General features: G+C 41.9%; 1 protein-coding gene across 5 annotated transcripts in view; it reads left to right on the plus strand.

Annotated features, from left to right (window-relative positions):
• OSBPL8 (oxysterol binding protein like 8) overlaps positions 1-19,871 on the plus strand; it is an 88,675-nt gene that overhangs the window by 12,806 nt on the left and 55,998 nt on the right. For 4 of the 5 annotated variants that reach the window (XM_084304270.1, XM_084304272.1, XM_084304271.1 and 1 more), the window contains exon 2: positions 14,587-14,692. The gene's annotated coding sequence lies outside the window, so the exon portion shown is untranslated. Of the gene's footprint in view, positions 1-14,586; positions 14,693-19,337; positions 19,375-19,871 lie in introns of those variants that run through there. The other variant, XM_084304274.1, reaches the window with a different exon arrangement.

A 19,871-nucleotide genomic window follows, 5' to 3' on the forward strand; every position in this document is an offset into this window, starting at 1 on the left:
ATTATGTCCAGGGAGGTTGCTATCAACATAAACATATTTGCTAAGAAAATAACATTTCTAGAAGTCCTACTGCTGATACTCTGGCAGAACGCAGTTGTATCAGTCTGTTCTCCAGTGCAGCCTTGGACTTCATGATTGCAGACTTAACAAGGATGGTATTTTATTGTGTCTTGGCTTTTGCCCGTCCTTCATCACCATTCCTGATGTCTCATTGCACTTGTAGTTCCCTGCAAATGTTTTGCTGAGTAGAGATGACAATAATTTTGATCTAAAGAGAAGCAGGTTGTCCTTTCTCATGTGAAATGGAAGTGATGGTGTGTTATAAATTCTGACATGGGAGCATTTTGGTAAGCTTGCATATTCGGTCTCCTCAGAGAACCTCTTTGAGCTAGCATTTAAATACTTCTCTTTCACATGGAATAGTTCAATTAGAAGAGGCCTTCAGAGACCAGCCTGAGATAACTGCCTGACCCCTTCAGGGCTAAACAATGGTTAAAGCATGTTACTGAGGACATTGCCCAAATGCTCCTTGAACACTGACAGGCACGGGGCATCAACCACCTCACTGGGAGGCCTGTTCCAGGATTTGGGATGCAGACAAGCAGATTTTTAGCTGGGGGAGCACTGAAATTGTTGTTGAGGTGGTTCCTTAGCTATTGGCTGGCTGGTGGTTGATCCATTTTGCTAGCCATTATGAAATTGACTTCTATTGCTTCTTTGACACTGCAAAGCTTGTGCCATATGGGTCGTGAGGTGGGCAAGGGCAGCTTGCAGACAGCAGTGGTCACTCCTGGGAAGTTCTGCATGGAAAGCTTGGGGCTGATGGGCCAGGGTCATCTTCAAGCAAAGAGCTGGAAAGCTCAGAGCGAAACTCAAGTGCTGTGCAGGCCAATGTTTTATGGGAAGTCTGCGCCCTGATTCCAGGGGAACTGGAAACACAGAGGATTTAAATTAGTACAGAAAGCTTGTTGTGATTTTGGTCTGCTGAAGTAAAATGTCCGATCCCATACTCATGAACAGTTTGTGGGTCTCTGTTTTGAAGGATGTTTTTCTCTCAGCAGCACTGACTTAAAATGTTTATGATTGATCAATATTAAGGTGAAGGTCCTTACCAAGTCAGCTGGGAAGGGACACAGATTTTGCTTTTCAAATTGATGCATTTTGTACCTACTTACTGCAGACGGTAAGTTCTGCAAGTGCTTGAACTGAAGATTCGTGCAACAACCTCGCAGTACGTTCTCTGTATTGCACTATTGAAGTTAAGATGGAGAGGTGAGCTGTATAAAACACTGCCATCTACAGCACAACTGTGTACGATAGTAGTCTAAGGTAACAGCAATCAAACTAACTCCTCATCAGGGTTAAATGCTTGAATAGGTTTTAATGTGATGTCAAAGTTTTGGAAGATGATTCTGGGAAGACTTCTAGACACCTTGTAAAGCTACTGTGAAGTTCTGCTGTGAGAACTGAGCATTACCTTTAAAATGTTGGTGAGCAGCTCAGGTTCATTGCAGAATCAGACATCACTTTATGTGCTTTTCTTTCTGTTAAATAAAGAAAATGGTTCTACCTAGTGTTTTAATTAAAAACAAAACAAAAAAACAACACCATGAGTTAATTTTTTAGTGTCAGAGCAAATAATAATGATGATTAATGTGAAGGAATGGATGCAACACGAAACGAGAAAGATACATGGATTTTTCTTCCATTGAAATGATGCGGCAGCCTCCTGTACAGAATAGCATTGAAAAATTGTGACATTACTCAATAAGCAAAATTTCATACTTGGTTTAAAATCTTAAAATGTCAAAGCTCAAATCAGGAAGGGTGGAAAGCAGGAAATGATGATAGTAATTCATTCTCAAGCAAAGCTAGAGTGCTTTTGCTCTCTACCCATGGCAGTATTGGTATTTTGACATGCAAAATAGCACTTGTTCAGGGTGTGTGTATTCTGAAATGCTCTGTTAAGTGTCTGGACGTTGGTGTGCTGCAATCTTTTGTTCCCTTCATTAGTTAGGGATGTGACTGTAATCTTCTATTCATTACTCCATGATGTGGTAATGGAATAACATACTGACGCCCCAGCTGCAACAGAACACAAAAAAAGAAACCCAACCTACTGTCAGAGACCTATGAGCTTCTGAAGTTAATGGCAAGTCAACATGATTTATTCTTATTTTGTAAGTGGATATATGATATCCATTGTGAAGTTCCTAAAAATGCTTTTGTCTCAGTGAGATTAAAAAAAAAAAAGCACTAATATTCAATAAAATATTTTAAAAGTTCAGAACTGGTTTTGTCCAGCTTGGAGCACTGTGTGTCTAAACAGGAATGCTGCAGCTCTTAGAAATAGTCTTGAAAATGGGTGGTTGCTTATGATCTTGGGGCGTTTCTTACTATTTTAAAGCTAGTTGGATTTACAGAGGTGATCTCCAAGGAGACTGTACCATTCTTAAATACGCTTTCATAGTTTAAAAAAAGAAAAAAACACTTTCAATCCGTAGTCTTTTAGCTGGCTGCGAGGTCTGTCTGAAACCTTAGTTTGCGATTAAGTATTGTAGGCCAAGATTTTCCATGCTTTTCTTATCTTTGAAGGCAGCAGCCAGAAAAATTAAATTCCAGATCCATCTACCTGTCTAGCTGTTCTGCTAATTTTAAGACAGCAGCCCTGGAAAAGGCCATTTCAGTAACATAAATCTTACATGTCTTTCCTTGTTGATACTTGTTCTGCAGGGGAGGATGAACACGGGCACCCTGCTGGGGCTGAATGAAGTTGAACTCCACACGTGAACTGTGCCACGAGAGCTGGCCCGTGCTGATACAGCCAGTGTCTGTCATTATGGATGGGCACAGGAGGGCAGAATCCAGCTGTGTAACACACCCAACTTATCTTTATCCTTTGTTTCTATGCCTGTTTTTTTTCTGTTAAAACTTGAGTTGTGTTGGGATCGAAGAGATTAATTCCTTCGTAAACCTTAAATGTTCCAGGGTCTTAATAGAGAACTGGAGAATTCTTCAGTTATTGAAAAAAAGCGATTTAGTTAAGAATTATGATTTTTACTTAATCAACAAATCCTCGATGCTAAGGAGACACTTGTGCTCTTCTTTTCTTTCTTTATTGAATGCACTATGCCATTTTCTAGTCCCAAAGAGTATAGACTGCTTAGCATTTTAATTGGTTTTCAAGATGAATTCAGCTTCAACGTTCAAGGCCACAGGCAGGGTTAGGAAGGTTAATTATACTGATCGCCATCTGAAAACAGTCAGCCCCATTGTATAGCACGTATTGGCACGGTGCTCTTCTTGTGGGGGGGACGAGTGGCTTATTTCTACATGATGTGACTGGAATGCTTCTATGTGTGTTTGGGTAGGTGGCTTGGACGGGCAAGCTTGTTGGTTGGTTTACACTTGGTGCTTATAAACGGCATTGAAATACCCAAATGGCTTTTCGGTTCTGACCTGGAATTTCTGAAGTTAATAGCATTCCTAATTAATAGCATTAGTTATCAGATCATAACTTTATATTTCACGTGTATTTGACATAATCTGGATATGAAAAGCTTAATTTATGAATGTCAGAGGCTTCTAAAAGCTGTCGTGGGAAAGTAAAACACGGCATTGCATTGAGAACTACTCAGTTATCTTATTTCTTCCCGAGCTGTGATTGTTAGGAGGAGAAGGCAGCTCACCTCTCCCTGAATTCTGCTGAGGGCTGCAAAACGCAGGAAGGAAATACTTTCTTGCAGGAAAAGTTGTGCATGCCAGGGTGGTTTTGAGACTAAGGGGTTCTGCAAATCTGCTGCTTTCATTGAAATTACTATTATGCATGATTTTTCATGCATTTTTTTTAGGGAAGACAAAGAAAGCATGTTTGTTATGGGACTTTTCAGAGAAATCAGAGCTTTTAAAACTTAAAGCCTTTAGTTATAAGTGTGGTGTATCTGCTGAGCTTCCCTGGTTTGCATTTCTGACCACTGGTTTTGAATACTCAGTCTGGGCTCTCAGTCAGAAAAGGAGTAAAAATGTGTGACACCAGATTTTTCCAGTTGCCCCTTTTGGCATAACTCGTGGTTGGAAACACAGCTCCAGATATTCTTCTGGCTACTTCTGTAGGAAATCTAAACCGATGTATTCATTTTTCCTTCTTCTGACGTGTCAGTGCTGTGTTTGAAAATGTGTCAGAGACTGTACGTGCCCAAGGAGAGGGAAGCGTGACCATGAGGACGTCAGGGACGTGTCTGTTATGGCTCTGGCACCTGAACCATCACTGCTCAGATCCATTTGCACAATGCAGGAGGGGAGGGAGGGTTTTATTCTTTGCCTGGGTGCCAGGCTGTGAGATAAGTGTGTGAGTGGCCTCCAAAGGAACCTGGCATGTAACGTGATGCTTGGGGGCGCGCTGAACTGCCGTGGCAGGGAGACACGTCTCGAATTGCTTGCAGCTAATATTATCTTGGTAGTTAAGATAATGATATCTTGCTATTGGGTGCAATTTTATATATGGAAGTAAACTATAGCATGCCATTAAAAACTGATAAGACGTCTTGTCGGGTTTGGTGACCATGTTGGACTGAGGTAATGTTGTGAAGGGAAAGATGTCTTTTTTTTTTTTCTGTTTTGTTTTGTTTTGAAAACTAAACCTGGACGTTGGTGTTCTGATGCCCCTCAATGAGCTGATTATTGAGGGGACGGAGGGTGATGGGGAAGCAGGATTCAAAGCTTCCTGTTACCCAGCCTATGGGACTGCCGTTCAGAGGACAGTGTTCCCTTACATCACCTGCTCAAGCTCTCTGATGACCACGTTAATCCATTTTATGGCAAACTGAATACCCAGGAGGTGAGTAGACAGGTGGGAGGGAGGGCGGAGATGCCTTCTCCATTCAGCATTCCTTGGGCATTAATGGAATAGTTCTTCCTTAGTACAGGACACTGGTTTCTGCTCTATTTGTTTTCTTTGGAGCATTTCAAAGAACTTCCAAGGAAGCGTCAAGGCTTTGTTGTGCAGTGTAAAGTGACCTTATGACTGTTCTCTGGTGGTAAAGGAAAAGAGCCCTGTTGTCCTGGCCATGGCACATACTCACTTTTCCATTTGAAGGAATTTAATATCTTCTACACTGGTCCCTGAAGGAGAAGGTTACGTGTCCAAAACATAAGTGCAGGATCACTTGACAAAGGCCGGAACGCCGCGGTGTTTGATAGTTCCTGCGGACCAGGTTGTATTGTTTAATTGCTGTTGTTCATCCTGTTAAACTAAAAGCTGGATGGGATTCCATAACACTTCCAAATCAAAGTGACTTAGTCGCTTCAGAAAGACAAGCTTGAATGCTTGGCATTAAAAGCACCGGTCATCCCTAAATTTGTACGTAGGGAGTTTGATATATATGTTCACAACTTAAATAAAATAGCTAATAAAATAATAATAGAACAGAAAACAAAACCAAAGCAGCCGTATGGAAGATCCTGAATTGCAAACACGTAGAAAAGGACTGGCACACAAAAAGGCCAAAGTTAGGTGCATCAACCAATTTTAATTAGGCAAACAAAAAACTGAACTTGGCATAAGCAATGGAAATCTAAATGAGACGAAGTCCTTTTAATAAACCAGGATGTGTAAGCCACGTGCTATCACTACTTGTTTAAAGCTGTTGCTACTTTAAGTTAGAACTTTTAGGGTTTTTCCCTTTTCAGTGTGCTTCTCTGACCTTCTGCTCTTAAATCCTAATGCAGATACCCTGTGCCTTGAAATTGTGGGAACTACCTCCTAGCACTAGCTTAAAGAAATCCGAGTGAAGGCCACCTCTTATGTCACCAACTCTATTTTAATATCAAGAAGAGCCACTGCTGCTAAGATACGGAAAACTAAATCGTACTGGAAAATAAACATTTTGTTCCTGTTTGAAATTCCCACCACCTTTAATCCTGCAGAATGTCCATTTCATGAAAACCTCCGGGTCACAATGTATCCGGGGGGCAGCAAGCACAGCTCACCTGAGATTGGTTCCTCTCTGTTAAAGGCTAAAAGCATGAAAGAGGGCTTACATCTTGCATTGATTTTCTATTTTATGCATCTCAGATCAGAATTTAGGATCGTAACTGGTCTCTTATCTGAACCCCGTGGAGGTCTGTTCATGGTTCTTTTGAGCTGAGAAATAATCTCAATTCTTTCTTTGGTTAAACCAAATTGCTGCTTATAGAAGTTCTGTGCTGAGAGGTCTTTGGTAGCTCTGGATAAGGAAAGATGGATGGTCTCTTTTATTCTCTATATACTAATGTTATTCCTTAACAGTGCTTATTAAAGGGAAAAAAGTGCTTTTCCATTGTTAGATTTTTGGAAGTCTCTAGCCCAGTGTTATTCCTAAATGACTGGAGTTCAATGGCAGCACACTCAGAGTTCAAAACATGGAATTCTCCTTAGGCAGGTGTTAGTGAGGCACCAAGTCACGTTTTGAGGTTTTTCTCCTTGTGTGGGACTGACTGCTCGCCCTCTCACCCGGCTTTTATAAAATGTAAAGTTTATTTTTGACAGGGTTGAAAATATAGGAACAGTTAAAATGAGTTTGTCATCCTTTTCAGTTCTGAGAGGCAGCAAAACACAGTGCAGAGGAAAGATGAAAAAAATTAACAGAAGTGGTGCTTGGACAGCTGGTGAGACTTTGTATCTATGAGTGTATTGTAACCCAGATGTTTAAGAGCATTTCATCACTGAGGATATTGTTCTTTTGAGGTATTTAAACAGACTTTGAGGTATTTGAGGTATTTAAACAGACTTTCACCATCCTGTTATTGAGGCTTTTTCAGCATGATGGGTTAGATCTCATTACCTACCGTGTATGGCTAAAATGTTTTTTTATAGGCTTGAAATAGTAAGTTTCTATTTTACCCTCTTTAATGCTTTGACTCTGTGTCTGACAGTAACGTCTGCCAAGGGGAAAAGAGAAAAATGTTCCTTTTCGGAGAAGCAAGGTTGGATTTTGTTTTGGAAAGTTCCACGCAAAGGAAACTCGGATCTGTCCCGGTGTATCGGAGCTGCAACTGATTCCACTTTGGCATCAGAACTGGAAGGAAATGTTCTGCCCCCTATCCATCTTGTCTCTGGAAACATCTCTGCTGACTTATCTTACTTTTTCATTTCTGAAAAAGCCTTTAACAAAAACATTGCTTTTCCTTTTCCCGTGGCTTGACTCCTTTCGTTTCCTGCACTAGTCTGCAGTCCCTGGCGGTGGCTCCATGTAAACGTAGCCCACGTGCACAAACTGGCGTAGCTGGAGCAGGCTGGATGCCCCACGGTGGTCCTGCACCGTGGCTGTGCCAGGTCTGCAAGCAGGACAGCAGGTCAAGGGTGGCTTGCCCTAGCTCAGTTTCTGTGCGTTTTGTGTGTCTGTTTCAAATAAAGCACAGCAGTGTGGTTGGTGGGGGTGAGGGAGCCCGCAGAGAGGCTTGCAGGCCTAGAGGACCGGTTGTCTCAGCCTCACCTGTGGTACTGCAGCCTTGTACTGGTGCCAAAATTGGAGGTAAACCACAGGGAGCTCCAGCTGGCCTCTCCTCTCAGCGCAGGGGGCTATTAATTGGAGTATCTTGGCTTCTGCTGCAAGCCTCTAATGAGATGAACCTGAGTTGACCAGCTAACGGGGGGAGTGTGGCATTAGCAGCACCTTGGCAGTTGTAAAAGAAATTCCTAACGCTGTTAGAAGAAAGGTAGGATTCCCTAAATTGAAATGATTACATTTATTGTGTTACTCTGTTAAACCTTTTCTAGTTGTGTTTCCCCTGCCCAAGGTAACAAAGGCCAAATAGCAAACATGCCCTCAAGTCCCAGGGTGGGGTTCTGAAAGGAAAACACTTTCAAAGGTGTTTTGAAAGTGTTTTGAGGTGCTTTGAGCACCTCTTCTTATTCTTTATACAAAGGCTCTCCTTGTCTGATGTAACCTCGTGTAAGCAGTGCTAGCATTGATAGAAGTATCTCTGCGGTGAGGTCGGTTTGGCATCCACTTGGTTATGTTGCTGGTTGGTACTGCAGCATCTTGGAATGTAAAAATGAAGTGCTAGATGTGCCAATGTAAGGTCTGATTAAATCTTCCTCCCCTACATCATCACAACAAAGCAGAACAACTCCTATAAATATTTTGTGGTGCTTCATAGGTGTGCTCTCCTGCTTCTCATTCTTATGCTCAAAAGCTAGACGGAGCTTAGATAAAACTGGTTTGTGGAGGCTACGGGACGAACACTCCAGAACACATCCCTTATGTGAAGAAATAGCCATTTTTACAATTAAAACCAACATCCCCTTTGAATGTTGGGAGCGAACTTGCAGAAGACTGGGACAGGTTGGGGAGCTTGGAGGGGAGATTTTGCCATGTAAAACACAAAAGGGCTCCAGAGTACTTCAGATTTGAGGGGGTTGTTGACTTTCACCACCTTCTCTGTACACTGTCTTTTTTTACCAGGACGAGTTTCCCTGTGGGACACCTGTTTAAGACAAAAATTTATTAAAGTTTGCAGTTGCTTTTCAGAAGCCTGGTATCTTTTTTCTTTTCTTTTTCTTGCCATCTATCGCTCTCAAAGTATAGCTGAGCTATCAGGACTGTGCTTCTACTTTCCAAGCTGTTTCTAGATTAAATTTTTTCAAGTCTTTCTGAAGTGTTTCACCCTTCCTGTTTTGTTCTGTCTGAAAAGAGCAATACAGAAACAGAGGAAACAGCTTTCTTTGCATGTGAGCTGTTTACTCAGGAAATGAGAAGGCAGGTGATGAAATTTGGGGGGAAGGAAACATTTCATAAGGGTGTATTTGTTGGCTTACAACATGACATAATCATAATGTACTTGGGGGCTTATAAATATATATACATATATATTTTTTTTTTAACTAGAGGTCTTTTACTCAATCTTTTGACCCTGTTGGCCAGGCACCATTTTTACCAGTAACTCCGTCTCAATTTCTGCTTTCTCAGAACTGCTCTCCACAAGCACGCGGTCCCTGGCATGAGGTGACATTGTGTCACTGGCAAGAACCTGGCCCGATCTGTAGCTTGTTAACGCGCCGTGCTGGCTATGTGGATTTATGAGCTGAAGGAGGTGGCGTGTGGTCTTGTGCTGCAGCCGGGGGGCTGTATTTTGTCCTCTGCTACACTGAATTCAGGATCCTCAGATGGAGGGCACTTGCCTCTTCACAGCTCGGTGTTATTGCTTGTCTCCCACAATGAAAGTGCCTTCACCCTATTGTGTGACTGAATGACACTGAGACTATTTGAGTGTCTTGGTTTGATTACCCTAGTTAGATTTGAGATTTAGATTTTCTTGACTCCCTTAAAAGCTGTTCTATTCCTATTAGCTCCTAATTTTTAAGAAATATGTAGTGTTTTTTTTACGTACCTCTACCTTTCTGAAGGGTACTGTCTTAAACTTCCTTACAGACCTTACTGAACTGAATATGCTGAGAACCACACCTGAGAAGTGCTTGCCTAGGGCCTCCTGCTGGTCCTGGTGGACACCACGTTGAACATGAGCCAACAACGTGCCCTTGGTGCAAAGGCAGCGAACGGTGCCCTGGGCTGCAAGGGAGGAGATCTGCCAGCATCTTGGCAGGGGCATCCAGCTGCTCTGCTCAGCTGTACCTGCAGCTCTGTGTCTGCTTCTGGGCTCCTCAGGGCAGGAGGGAGATGGAGCAACTGGGGAGGGTCTGGCGAAGGGGCATGAAGATGGTGAGGGACCGGAGCACCTCTCCTAGGAGGAAAGGCGCAGATGCCTGTTCAGCCTGGGGAAGAGGAGGTTCAGGGCAGTGTCTCTCATCAGTGTCTACAAATACCCGCAGGGAGGGTGGAGAGAGGACAGCCGGGCTATTTTCAGTGGTCCCCAGTGGCAGGACAAGAGGCAATGGGCACAAAGTGGAACACAGGAGGTACCATCTGAACGTCAGGAAGCACTTCTTTACACGTGGGTGAAGGAGCACTGGCACAGGCTCCTTGGAGACCTTCAGAAGCCGCCTGGACGTGGCCCTGGGCAGCCTGTGCTGGGTGGCCCTGCTTGGGCTGGCGTTAGGCCTGGTGGGCTCCCGAGGGCCCTGCCAGCATTAGTGATTTGGTGATTTGCCTGTGGAGCAGCATTTCTCAGGTGCTGTTGTGACTCTGCAAGGATCTAAGTGATTTTTTTTTTCTCTTCCTGATGCCAATATAAACAACAACTAGCTTTTGTTTCTGCTACCGTGCCTGTCCCTGGTTGTTGCCTCATTGAACTTAAAAGTCACGTAATTGTACCTGTGTCATCATAACAACATTTAGAGTGTACTGTTAGCTGATACACATCTTGGGCATTTTCAGTGCATTCACTTATTCTAGGCCTTAAAGAAAAAAGGCAGGCGTCCAGTTTAGCAGGTCCTTTTTAAGTTTAGCAGGTCCATTTTAAGGCCCTGGAGGACTCTTCCCTTTCGGACAGGCCAGAGCAGCGCGCAGTATCCATTTCAGCGTGCCCTCAGTGCAGCCCCGTAGCAGGTCACAGACAAGGCCGTACACTTGCATTAAGGTGTTGGATTGTAAGAGAGCTTGCCGTGATGCTACAACAGATCACAAACAGCAGCATGGTGCAAAGGGAGTATCTGATGACTGGGTGATAATACTTAGGGACAAAGCTAAAACCCACCTATAACATACAGTCTGCAAGTGTTCAAGTAACTTGGTCCATTGATGAAACAGAAAACAAACATATTGGGAATGAAATACAGATGTTAGCAGGACAGGTTTTTGATCAGGTGCTAAGTGGGACCTCCCTTCTGCCTTAAATATATGCCTCTGAGCTGATGGCCCTAGGTTATCGTCACATTTGGAGAGAAATAGCTTATTTTATGGCAAGATTTGTCTGACTGATACAGCTGCGTTAGAATGAGCAACAGCTAAGTGCCTTTCTGTAGCTCTTGTTTATAAAAGAAGCATGATTAGCTGGAGCATTGTCATATATTTCTCTTCAGAGGATTGCAATTTGTGTGCCCTTCTGAACATTTAAGGTCTTAAGAGTCGTGGTGACAGAGTAGGAGCATCTGTAAAGTAAAAGCCCCAAACCAAGCACCGAGGCAGACAACCAAATCTCCACATTCACCAATGTTGGCAAGAACAGAAAAGGCATATCATAAATGCCTCCCAAAAGCTAAAATGGTAGTGATTTAATGTTGGGGTTGTGTTTTCAAACATCATGTGGAATGTATGGAACGAGGTAGATAAGGCAGCAATTTGCTGCCTGCATTTTTGCTACCTAACCTTACCCATAAAAGTGGCCTAGAAGAAAGCTGGAGAGGGACTCTGTCAGGGAGGGTAGCTGTGGAGCCAGGAGTAATGGCTTTGAACAAGTGGAGGGGAGATTTAGGGTAGATGTAATGTGATGAAGTAATTCTTCACTCAGAGCACAAAGCGCACATGGGATTTAGGGCTGAAGATGCACCTTGCTTCTGGCCTTTTCCGTAAAGAATAGAATGAAATTACCTAAAAACCAGTTAAAAATAAACCCAGGGCACAGGATGGGAGGTGCAGGGCAGTCCCTGTGACTGAGGGACAGCCTTTTTCTCTGGCAAGCCAAGTGGCCTGGGGGAGCCAGCCCCAGAAAAGGGGCCCTCAGCTCCCCCAACCTTCCTCCCTGTCCATGTGAGGGCATCTCCTAGGCCGCTCCCAACACAGCTGCCGTTTGGGCAGTCCTGGGCAAGGGCTGGCTTAGCCTTCTGCCCAACACCGTGGAGCCCATGGAGCTCATGGAGCTGTATCCACCAGATGTGGAGGAACAGATGGAAGTGGATCCACCTCTGCCCTGATAGACCTGGGAGTACTGTGGCATCTCTCTGTGCTCTGCCATCCGAGAGCACCGACAGCATCGCAGGAGTGCCTGGTGAGCCCCCTACTCTGTGCTCAGGCTCCATTGCAAGCATTAGGTTGGAGCCACCAAACACCACGGACATCCCACAGGCTTGCCTGGCAATAAACAGCTCTTGCTGATTCTCAGGGGTTGTGTGAGTGCTTCTTTTTGGGGGGAATGGACTAAAGTTGCGCCAGGGGAAGTTTAGGTTGGATATTAGGAAGAACTTCTTTACTGAGAGGGTTGTTAGGCATTGGAACAGGCTGCCCAGGGAAGTGGTGGAGTCACCATCCCTGGAGGTCTTTAAAAGATGTTTAGATGTTGAACTTAGTGATATGGGTTAGTGAAGGACTTGTTAGAGTTAGGTCAGAGGTTGGACTCAATGATCTCGAGGTCTCTTCCAACCTAGACAATTCTGTGATTCTGTAGAACAGATCTTATTTACTGTTGGAAGCACCCTGATAGTGACCTGGCTGCAGCTGAAAAATGAATTCCCTTTCCTTACGTCTGTAATTTTCAAAATAAATTTATTCTCAAAGCTGATACTTACTTGTCCTTTCTGGCAGTATCCTTTTGTTAGTGATCCCTTTCCCTTCCTTGGTGTTTATTTTGGCATCTTTCAGCAGCAATATTGTTCACTTTCAGCCTTCCTTCTGCCAAGTAAAATAAGCCAGGCTCACCGTCTTCTCATAAGTGAAACAATGTGAGGGGATGCAGTCCTTAACCATTTCTGCATCTGCTTTATTCCTGGGTGTCTGTTCAAACATCAGCAGGCAGTATTTTCTCTCATCCCCTCCTAGATATCTTGCCTGTATTGTACAGGGCTCTGATGGTTATTAGCTTCCTGGTGACCATGGAAGACAGCAAATACTGAGCACTGGACATTAAGGTACCTGTCACGATGCTGCCCTTGAGACTGACACGAGGAAGGACAGAGTGGCTGCAGTTACATGAACAGAGAGGGCCAGAATCCACCAGCAGCGTTACCAGTAAAAATCAAAAGTTAAAAATACCTGTTAAAAATAAAGATGTGTTGAAAACAGCTTTAGGGTGAGCGTTCCTGTTTCAGGAAAGATCTGTTTGTTTGGATAACTGGGCACGACAGCAAGTCCGTGTGACTCAAAGAGCAAACTGCTTTAGATATCAGCGTATACATCTGTTTGCAGTGTCACTCGTTTTTCATCCTGTTTAAAGAGAGCTTGGTGTTTCCGTAAATTGAATGTGTCTGCAGCCATCCTGGTGTTGTTGAATAGCCTGCTAATAACAGAGCCTGAAATGGGAGTGGAGGTGAAGAGATGAAAGGAGCCGCCTCCAAGAGACATTAATCGTGCCTGGGTGCTCTGCATCCCCTCTGCTAGCATGGAAGCTGCGCCTGCTGCTCCTGGAAATAAAGCTGCTGCGAGGAATTGCTCTTCCTGTGGTAATGTTAGCTTCTGCTTCAGTAACGTGAATTAATGGCTCGTAATAATCTCCCTTCAAATTCATCTTGTTTCTAATTTAAATAAAAGCATCTAGGCATACGCTTCCCAGTTATGTGTCATCTCAGGAATTGCTCCGGTACTTGAGCACGGCCCTCTTTGCTGTTCCTAACTGCGTCACAGGGAACGCTAGCCTTTCCGATTTCTTTAGCACTACGTCGTGCTATGTCTTTCGGTTTTAAAAATTTAATGATTCCTTTTGTGTTTTGGTGGTACAGGTTCTGGTAACCTAGTGTTTCAGCTTGCTGCGGTACGTTAATTCTACCCGTTCATCATAAGGGAATTTTAATTTTGATATACTTCACATAATACAAGAACAAAAACTAGGGTAGGAAGAGCTTTTAAAACAGTGGGTTCTTCTTGATGGTGAGGTTTGTTTTCATGAGTATGTATTTCCTGAGGCAGGCATTGAACCACACGGTCTTGTTGGTGTATGTTCTCCAATCTTCTCCTTTCCCATCTTCTTTTCCCTTCATCTTCATCTGCTTCCCTCTTCGAACCCACTGAGTGAATGGTTAGGGCACACATCTGCCCAGTGAGCTATGCTTGGTTACAAACCCTTTTCTTGTCTCATCGGTGACTTTAAATGTGATGTGAGTACTGAGGCTTCTTACAGCTCCCATTCTCTATCAGAAAAGCAAATAGGAAGTGTCTAGAGAATGAGGCATTGTTTTCCAGCTGCCAGCATGGTGACCACATGCTGAATGTCCAGAAGTGCCACAGAGGGTGCTGTTTGGCGTGAATAATGTAATTTCTCCATTGTAGCCCCACAAATCAAAAGGTGACTGTTTCTGAAGTTAACTCACGAAGTTCTGCATTCTTCCTCTTCCAGAAGAGCTGTTATGTACCCAAACAGCTCGTGTGTGTGTGTGCTTGTGTCTACAGGCTGGAAGTGGTGTGCTGCTGCTGGGGTCTTGAACCAAGGGAAAAAGATGGGGGGGTGGATCTTTAGTAACCCCCTCCCCCTTTTTTTTTTTGCTTACGTTTTTCCAGTGTAACTCTTCCTCATTTGGTGCAAGTGTGGTTAAATGTAGAGGCTTGCCTCTGTGAGTATGTGTGGAATAGCTCTTGTTTTGGCCATTTTATGGGAAGTTATTCTCTCCCTTCATTCCTAAAAGGCTGAGTTTTATGAGCTAGCGTGTGCATTTTGCAAGGAACCATAACGTACCGTAGGAAACTCTTTATTGTCTTGGGAGATTACAAAAGTGAAAATTTCCAATGGATTTCAGCCACTGAAATGACTTATTCATTTATTTATTTTATTTTATTTTTCCTCCAGGATATTGAGTATCAGGATGGAAGACCTGTAACTGAAGGAGAGAGAGGCAACACGCTCTTCCAGTATGGAGACTGTTCTGCTTGACGGGGAACTGGATAGAAATTCAGTGAGTAACTTAAATGTAGCGTCATGTATTCAAATGAAGGCAAAGATGGTTTTATGGGGAAAAGGGTTAAACAGCCTGAATTGTTTCTGTTTGAACTGCTGCTTTTCTGGTAAATGCACTTGGAACATTATGTAGTATCATCTATAATTTGATAGATTGTTATCGTAAGAGGGCTGGATGTCAAGAAGCATTTGGTTCTTGGATTTGATACTTGGAGCCTCTGAGTCCCGAAAGAAAAAGATATTCCTGGCAGTCTCACTACTCGGCAATTTACTAGTTACTGGCCGTGGACAAAGAGAAAATAATGTATTTCTTGGTGGAATGACAGACAGAAAAGGAAGAGTGGTAATTATATATTCTTAGGATGATTTCATGTGTAAAAGTTGGTAATCTGTGCACATAATAAACTTTATGAAGTAGTGAAACTACCAGCTCTCTTTCTAAGAACAAGTTAAAAACCAGGAAAAGATCATGGATACTGGGACACTTATCATCATCACATTGCCAAAATTATTTATGAACTTATTTTTTCCACAAGCTGCGTTATATGGAAAGCATTCTAAATGTTTAGGTTTAGGTTAATTCTTGCTTCCTCTGCTTTCATACCCGCTAATGATTTACAGCATTGAGTAACACATAGGGTCTACTGCAGAACTAGTAATTAATCACAGACAGGACTTCTGAATAAGTTCTTAGTGAAGATATTTTTTAAAGAATTTAAAGTTGTAGTTCACAGTTCAAACCATGCTTAGTTGCATTTGATGAGTCGGTCTGTTCCATACCTTTTTTTCCTCTAGGCTACCTCTGAAATACATACTTTATGACATTTTTTTTTTTACTAAAAAGTTTAAGTTTTTTACATTAATCACAGATCAGATTTATTCTTAAAATGTTGAGATTGTTCAGTATTCCAGATTTTTAGCTCCAATCTGTTGATACCTATTTTTTCAAGTTCCGTTTGTCCAGTTCATGAAATACTTGAACTGCGAACATGCACAAAGAGCATTGATCAACATCTTGCTACACAATTTAAATCCTTTGGAGCATTTATAGGAGGTACCTGGGATCACAGAACTCAGTATTGTGGACTTCTCTTTCCAGAATCTAATCTAGGGAGAAAAGTTTTATACGGATTGCTTATCCTAAGTGGTTAGGTTGAAATGTACTGTATCTGAGCACAAATGTTAGGACAGCTCAACAAACTTTTTATCACAGACTTGACACTATTAAGGTAGTGCAAAATACTCTAGATACTTTGGTTTAACTTCTTGCTTGAAAACAGCTTTTGACTATTTTTCTATAAAATACTAATATAATTTGAACAAGCCTAATTGGCACAAAATACAAAACATATCATGGGAATGTTTGTTGTAAACCATTTTTTTCTCTAAATTATTTTTAAAAGACTTTCTAGTTGACTAATTTTACCAAGAGGTATTTTATAAATGAGGTGCCTTTGGTATAAACTTGCACAGTCAGTCCTTGCTATTTAAATACATCAACAGCCATAAAAGTACCTTTTTTGCTTGAAGCATAGAATATTGGCCTTTTTTTGGTATAAGCTTTGAAGGCTGGCTCAGTGGTCCTGAATTTAAATGTGACATGATTAAACTGAATGATTTATATGTAATAAAGAGTGCTCCCTGGAAAAGTCTATCTTCAGCAGGGTATAGAAACTCTAACATGGCTTTGGAATGTGCATTCAAATTCTGTTAAGAATTTAGTTGTAGGTTTAGATTGGAAACCTAATAAACATTTTAAACAAATTCATCTTTTATGGTGTGAGGTTGAGACATGCTAGCATGACATGTGTTTCTTGCTTTTGCCCTAATCTTCGACAGGAAAAGGATTTTGTTCTATAGGACAAGTTGGCAGATGTAATTTTAGGTTTAGTAGCAGTTCTTAGGAGCTTTATCCCTGAGAAATGGAAATCTAAAAATAATGTTTTTCTAAAGCACAGAGCAGCTTTTGTGTGATAACAGCAGTAGTGCTGCTGTTTAATGTGGTGGATTATGTTGCTGTTTTTATTCTGTAGTCTTACATATTTGAAATGTTACTGGAAGGAGGGCTAGGCTTTATATGTTTTGGCAGAAACATTTTTAATTGAATGTGCCTGAGCAGAAGCTAACTAAATCATTTAATGTTGAGAACCTCCCTTGTCAGAGGACTTACTCGGTAATTGAAATTTGCCATCAGTTAAGTAAATGTGAAAATACGGGTGGGTTGCGTCTCTGGGAATATGTATTTATTTCTCTTAATTCTGTATATTTAAAGTAAGAGCTGTGGGAGATGATGAACAGGAAGGCCCTGAATGCATTCTTTTCAGAGCAAACACCGAGGTAGTGAAATGATCCCTTTTTGTTTCCTTGGGGGGGTTGAATTCCTCATCTGCAGTGATATGAATTGCAGATGGGTGAGGTGCAATAGGCTATCGGAAAATAAAGAGGTCGTTTGTGCCTAAATAATTTAATTTCAGTATTTTAATGTTTTGCATCATATTCAAATACCTATTCTGCTGGTTTTAGGTAAATGCACTGGACCAAATCTTTCTAGGGAAGGGGGTGTTGACCAGCAAGGAATGCAGTTTGATGTGTAAACAGAATGTTTAGTGGAGGAGATCAGGGACAGAGTTAGGCAGGCTTGTGTTTCAGTCCCCAGCATGGGAGCTGTTTGTACCAGTGCATAGGATTACCCATGCAATGCTAAAATATTTACATACAAGTCCCTGCATCATCTCGGGTGACCAGTTGCCCTGCTCTGTGGTGTCACGTTGTGTCTTGGTCAAGACTTCTTGAGAGGCAAGCAGTGAGACAGAGCCTGCTGCTGCTTCACTGTGTTTCTTCAACGTGTAAGTACGCCCTGCTAGCGAACATGCTGAGTATCAGAAACTTCTCACCTGTGTGCCTGTTAATAATTTATTTTTCCACTTCTCTCCTCCTGCTTTCCCACTTTGGTGTGAAGTAAAGCAGACCAGTGCTGAGCATTGGTGTTCCCAGCCCTTCAGTCCCTTGCTGGATCTCTGTGCAGTTACTGCGGGCTCTTTTTCCTTGCTCTCGTCAGTCCTTCTCTTCAGTCTAAAACAGCATCGGGTAATATAGGCAGGTCAAACAGAAATGTTCTCATAGTCTGCAATATGCTACTAGCACACATTAAAAAACGAAAAAAAAAAAAAAAAAAAGCATTTCATACGCTAATATCTAAGCCTGTCCGGTGAGTCCATGAGTTCCGTTAGCAGAGTTTCCCTCTGACCCAGAGTCCCTGGCAAGGGGCAGGAGGTTGTTTACCAAGTGCACTTTATTTCAGCTTCTCTTGTTCAATCAAGTCCCTTTCCACAAAGTACAAAATTATGAAAGAAGGGTTCCCTCATCTTCCCTGTGATTTGTACTGCTGTTCCAGGATTCTTGGTGCGATCTTTTACATTTATGCATTGCAATAACAATGTAATGCCCCAGGCAGCTGTGAGGGATAAAAATCCATGTTTTAAGGTCACGAGTGTAAGACGAGATTCCTGCTTGCTAAGATTTTTCTTTTCAGGTTTCCTCTTGTTTAGTCCTGAGCATAGGCAAAACTGGATCCTCTTTAAAGCAGGGCAAGGATTTCTCTCCTTTATGGAAATGGAGCACAAGACTTTTGTTTGAGGTATAGAAGATACAGCGTGTTTGGATTTTATTTTTTAAGGAGGAAATGTCTGTTCATGCTGATCAGTATGCTTGCTTTCTCTCTTTTTTTTTTTTTTTTTTTTTTTTTGTTATTTGTGTGTCTCAAATGTAGTAAACCTTTTGAGACAGGTGGAACTTACCTCGTATCTGTACACTGCTGCGCACAGTGGGATCTTAACCCCACTGTGGCTTTGGGTAGTAGTGATTTATAAAATATTCCAACTCAAACAACAGAAAGAAGTGCAAGCTATAACTATGCAATTATTCTAATATGGTGCCTGTATTTGATGCATTTCAATGGGAAGGAGACATTTATTTTTATACAAATAAATTCTTGGGGAATACTTTGATACAAAATGTTTTCTTACATTTAAAATTGCTCTGCTTCTCTTGCATCCTAAACAATTTAAAATGTTACTGCTGTTTTTTGTTGAACTGATTCCGTGGCTTCTAAGTTCATGTTTGTGTGCCAAACCCACCAGGCTTTGATACGGCCTTAGAGCTTATTTGAACATTAATGATCACTGAAAATATTTCATATTTCCAAACCACTTGGCTGAAAGTGGAGCAGTTTTGGAAATGAATCTTGTGTTATTTCAACTTTCTTTGGAGCTTTAGTCTTCTGAAAATGTTTCAGCTGAAAATTTCTTAGGATATGTTATTTATCAAGCCATGGGAACACTGAGAGGTTCCACTCCGAATTAGCAGCTGGGGCAGTTGCTGTTCGCTAACCATATACGACGATGGCTTCTAATGCTGGCTTCTTTATTAGTGTATTTGTCAGTTTTGTTGCTTCAACTTTCCTGAACTGTGAAGTCTCTTGAGGTCTCGCCTTTGGTATTGAGGTGCATGTTGTATTTTAGTCATGAACTAACACTGTTTTCATTGTCCTTCTTCTTTCCCGCTGCTGCTGCTGCTTTTGTGCACTTGCTTCTTCCTGGCCTGGATTTTTTTGTTTGCTGTTCTTCAATTGTATGTGTACGCAGCATCATGGGGATAACAGAGACTCTCATGGACCATCAAGTAAGTGAACTCCCCTTTACTACAGTATTTTGGACATATATTCATAACAGCTAACATATTTCTTTATAAATAGGCCACTGGGCTAAATATTTGGTTTTCTGTATTCAAATTGAGAAGCTGAAATACAGTGAAAATCTTCTGTTGAAAGTAAATGCTTCAGATGTTACTGTAATGTAGGTAATAAAGGCATGGGAGCAGTCCTTCAGAAATAATTTAATTTTTGAGCTTGCCTGTGTGTAGTACTGTATGGTTCACTTAATTTCAATAAATTTACATCATCAGAAATCAACAGGTGCGGATACTGTAATACTCAAAGATGTTCTCTGGTGTTTTGGTAGGGAAAACTTCAGCTGTATGTACATGCAGTCAAAGTTCAATTAGTGCAATTGATTCATGTGTGCTAGTGTAATCATATGACTGGCAGAATAATTTTGCCTGGGATTTAGAGTTTGCTTATGCGAGGAAGGGAAAGGTGCGGGCAAATTTTTTTCCTTCAT

This window comes from Netta rufina (assembly GCF_964035555.1).
Source record: "Netta rufina genome assembly, chromosome: 1".
In the NCBI taxonomy this organism is placed as follows: Eukaryota; Metazoa; Chordata; class Aves; order Anseriformes; family Anatidae; genus Netta; species Netta rufina.